This window comes from Vicia villosa, unplaced genomic scaffold (genome assembly GCF_029867415.1).
Source record: "Vicia villosa cultivar HV-30 ecotype Madison, WI unplaced genomic scaffold, Vvil1.0 ctg.002874F_1_1, whole genome shotgun sequence".
In the NCBI taxonomy this organism is placed as follows: domain Eukaryota; kingdom Viridiplantae; phylum Streptophyta; class Magnoliopsida; order Fabales; family Fabaceae; genus Vicia; species Vicia villosa.
In genome coordinates this window covers 186176-191293 of record NW_026706054.1, presented here as the reverse complement: position 1 = coordinate 191293, position 5118 = coordinate 186176, and positions in this window count along the sequence as shown.

Below are 5118 nucleotides of genomic sequence, written 5' to 3'. Positions count from 1 at the left end.
GAGGATATTGAATCATAGTTTAAGTTATGGCACCATGTTCTGATTAAAAAGTCAGTTGTTGAGTGAATTAGGTCAAAAACCCTAATTGTCGACCAGATGAAATTGATGATTGTAGGTCTTGAATTGAGATACAATTTCCATTGTATATTGTCATAGGGATTATTTGAAGATGATTGAGGCCTTTTATTGACTTCCTGGGGATTTTTAGGGTTTCCCAAATGTGATCCCTGATTTCAGTCCCTGATAGTTCAAAAAACCCTAATCTGATGATTTGAAATTTCACTGTTGATCAATCTTTGTGTAGGAGATGTTCTGAGCCAATGGATTAAGTCAAAATGATGCACTTGGGGTCTTGAGGTCATGTCCCAAGTCATTAGGTCAAATCCTGAGCAAAAGTCAGGGGTGTATAATCTTCAGTCAAAACCCTAATTTGGTTGATTCAGTGCCTTTGAGCTTGTTGAAATGAATCTTTGGGGACCAAATGTTGATTTTTGATGAAGATGATTCATTTGAGATGAAGGGGGAACAAAACCCTAATTGATTTTTGCTTGTACTGATGAGTGATTTCTTGTTTAAATCCTGCTGAGTCACAAGTAACAAACACAGGCTATGCAATTTGTTAGAGATGCAAATGATGCATATGCAAATGATATGAGGTGGTGTCTTAGGTCAAAAATTGGGGTATGACAGATGCCCCTATTTAAGTTTCTTCAACCTGAGACATGAAGATTGAAAATCTTCGTTTTGATAGGGTGGAAGAGACTTAAATATCAGAAGACGCAAATTTTGGACCTAAGATACCAAAATTGCGAATGATGCAAGGATATCTTTACCGAGGGAATATCAAGAACTGACTCCGCTGGGGAAAAGAGATTGGGAAGGATGCCTCAATCCGTTTTAGGAAGAGAATCCGTTTTTTTCTTTTTTTGGGAAAGCAAGTGTATGCTTCACCGGGGAATGATAGCTTTGTAAGAAAAACTTACCTATCAACATTACCGACTATCAGCACAGGGATAGACTTGTTAATAATGCGAAGGTGAAAGGTATGAAACTGTATTACCGACTATCCGCATGGCGATAGACTTGGCATGGTAAAAAGAGTTTCAAAGGTTCGATTAATATTACCGACTATCAGCATGGTGATAGACATGTTTAATAATATAACCAGAACAAAAAGGTTACCGACTACCAGCCTCGTGATAGCGGTTTTCAAGACATGATCAATTATCAGCCAAGTGATTCTGGAGACTTTGCTAGGGAAATTACTGGTTATTCAGCCTTGTGAACAGTAATAAGGCCCTGATGGTCAAATGGTCTTCATGATTGATTTCCTAGAGAGGAAAAGTCTTTTGAAAGAGACATAAGCTGCTCAGATGATGAGGCTATTTCTTATTGTCTGTTTTTTCACGACTCTATTTGGGGAATCGGAATTTGAATCTCTTGGTAAAGACAGGGTTCTATCCAAGAATGAATTGGAAAGAAACACTCAAACAAGACTTTGTACCCAATGAGGAATGAACTCGACTGGGGATTTTCTCCTTCGTTTTGAGAGGAGAAACTAAAGCAAACTTTCTTCCACGAGGAATGATCTCAGTGGGGAACTGGAGAAAGAAGATGTTCTTTCTGCTTATGGGTGACAACCTACTGGAGAGATGACACGCCCATACCTGTTTCTTTTTTCATTTTTTTTTTTGGGATAGATATATCCTGAACAAGTGATTTTAGGCAAACATTTGAAAAATGCAATGATGCATAAATGATGCAAATATGTATGAATGATGAATGTCCTGAATGTCGCATGCATGCTAACAATACTGACAGACAAAGAAGTATACTGGAGAGGGACCGACGTCGCAATACAACCAGATACTTGGCAAATGTTCTTCAACACGGTGTAGATAACACAGGTGATGAATGGTGTTGCGTGCTTTAATCTTCTCTGGGGATGATAAGCATCTTTTCTTATTGAGATGGAAGAACCTCTTCACTGGAGATGGAAAATCTTCGTCACTGGGGATAAAAGACCTTCTTCACTGGGGATAGAAGAGCTTCTTCACTGGGGATAAAAGAGCTTCTTATCATAATCTTTGATTCATCCTATGGAGATAGTTGTTGATGTTCCTTCCGTTGTTCACAACTCAAAGGAAAGTTTCGCTTTTATTTTGAAAAAGTAAAGTAAATTCATTTAAAACTTTTTTTTCTTTTCTTTCAAAAACGAATAACACAATTAAAGCGTCATTTTGCAAGCTAAAAGAAATTAAGAATTGCAAACAAATGGTCACAAGGCTCAAATTTATTTAATAGGATGGTAATCAGCTAAAGGCGTGATTCCACGGAGTATTTACAAAAGTTGAAAATGGTAATTATGCGGAAAAGGCTACATTGAAAGCAATAACCACTATTTTCCCTAACAACTTTGAGTTCCAACTGTGCCTGTCGCTTCAGATTGGCGATGATTTGATTGAAGATCCTTTGATGATTTGTCATAAATCCTTAATTTTTGCCTAGATTGCCCTTTCAGGTTTTCAATCTAGCAGGATGATTTTTTTCTGTTTATTGTCTCTAATTTTTGCCTGGACCGCCCTTTCGGGTTTTCAGTCCACCGAGACGCTTATTTTTGCCTAAGTCGCCCTTTGCGGGTTTTCGACTTACCGAGCTGTTCTTTTGTATTTTTTTAGACAAAGTATTTCTTGACTGCATCAGCATTCACAGGATGTGGGAGTTCATCACCATCCATGGTTGCAAGAGTCATGGCGCCGCCAGAAAATGTTCTTTTGACAACATACGGGCCTTCGTAATTAGGAGACCATTTGCCCCTAGAATCTGGTTGAAAAGACAAGATCTTTTTAAGCACGAGGTCGCCTTCTTGAAATTCACGAGGTCGAACCTTTTTGTTGAAGGCTTGTTTCATCCTTGCTTGGTACAACTGTCCATGGCATAGAGCAGTCATACGTTTTTCTTCGATTAAGTTCAACTGATCGTATCTGCTTTGGCACCATTCAGCCTCTGATAACTTAGTCTCCATGAGGACCCTCATTGATGGGATTTCAACTTCTACGGGGAGCACAGCTTCCATGCCGTATACTAGAGAAAAGGGAGTTGCCCCTGTTGAAGTACGCACTGAAGTATGGTACCCATGTAAAGCAAATGGCAGCATTTCATGCCAGTCTTTGTAAGTGACGACCATTTTCTGGACGATCTTCTTAATGTTCTTGTTGGCGGCTTCAACGGCGCCGTTCATTTTTTGGTCTGTAAGGAGAAGAGTTATGATGCTCAATCTTGAATTCTTCACACAATTCTTTCATCATCTTGTTGTTCAAGTTTGAACCATTATCAGTAATGATCTTGCTGGGAACACCATATCGGCAAATGATGTTATTCTTGATAAACCTCACCACCACTTGTCTTGTAACATTGGCGTAAGATGCTGCTTCGACCCATTTGGTGAAGTAATCAATTGCCACTAAGATGAAACGATGACCGTTTGAAGCTTTTGGTTCGATCATCCCAATCATGTCGATACCCCACATGGAGAAAGGCCATGGAGATGAGAGAACGTTGAGTAGAGTCGGTGGCACATGGATCTTATCTGCGTAGATCTGGCACTTGTGACATCTCTTCACGTGTTTATAACAGTCAGATTCCATTGTCAACCAATAGTATCCTGCTCTTAACATTTTCTTGGACATTGCATGCCCATTTGAAAGAGTTCCAAAGGACCCTTCATGCACTTCATGCATTAACATGTCTGCTTCGTGTCTGTCCACGCATCTGAGCAAAACCATGTCGAAATTTCTTTTGTATAGCACATCTCCGTTCAGGAAGAAACTGCCAGAAAGCCTCCTTAGAGTTTTCTTATCTTTGTTTGATGCCCCAAGCGGGTACTCTTGAGTTTGAAGGAAGCGTTTGATATCGTGGAACCACGGTTTATCATCGATGACTGCTTCGGTTGCAAACACATAGGCGGGCCTTTCAAGGCGCGTAATTCTGACTGTAGGCATATCGTTCCAATGATTGACTTTGAACATGGAAGATAGAGTAGCCAAGGCGTCTGCCATTCGATTCTGATCTCGAGGTATATGATGCAATTCAACCTTGTTGAAGAAAGTCAACAGACATCTTGCATAATCTCTGTAAGGAATCAAGCCAGGGTGGTAAGTTTCCCACTTGTCTTTGATTTGGTTGATCACAAAGGCTGAATCTCCATATATGTCTAGGATCTTGATCCTTAAGTCAATGGCTTCTTCGAGACCCATGATACAAGCTTCATATTCTGCGATGTTGTTGGTGCAATCAAATAGCAATCTGGCAGAGAACGGGATATGAGTACCCTTGGGAGTGATGATGACTGCCCCAATTCCATTACCAAAAGCGTTTACTGCTCCATCAAAAATTAGGCCCCATCTTGATCCAGGATCAGGACCTTCTTCAGGTAACGGTTCGTCACAATCTTTCATCTTTAAGTACATGACATCTTCGTCAGGAAAGTCAAACTTGAGAGATTGATATTCATTAATTGGTTGATGCGCCAAGTGATCGGAGAGAATGCTTCCTTTGACCGCTTTTTGGGTACGGTACTCAATGTCATACTCAGATAACAGCATTTGCCATCGGGCAATCCTTCCTGTTAATGCAGGTTTTTCAAAGACATACTTGATCGGATCCATTTTGGAGATTAACCAAGTAATATTATTGATCATGTACTGGCGGAGACGTTTTGAAGCCCAAGCCAAAGCACAACATGTTTTTTTGAGCATGGAGTAACGAGACTCACAATCTGTGAATTTCTTACTCAGGTAATAGATGGCATGCTCCTTCTTACCGGTTTTATCTTGTTGTCCAAGCATACAACCCATGGATTCTTCTAACACAGTAAGGTACATGATTAGTGGTCTTCCTTCAACTGGAGGAATCAATATTGGTGGTTCTAACAGGTACTCTTTGATACTGTCGAACGCTTTCTGGCAATCTTCAGTCCATACAACCCCTTGATCTTTGCGGAGAAGCTTGAAAATCGGCCCACAAGTAGCAGTCATTTGAGAGATAAATCTGGAGATATAGTTCAATCGTCCAAGAAATCCTCTTACTTGCTTTTCAGTTTTTGGTGCAGGCATCTCT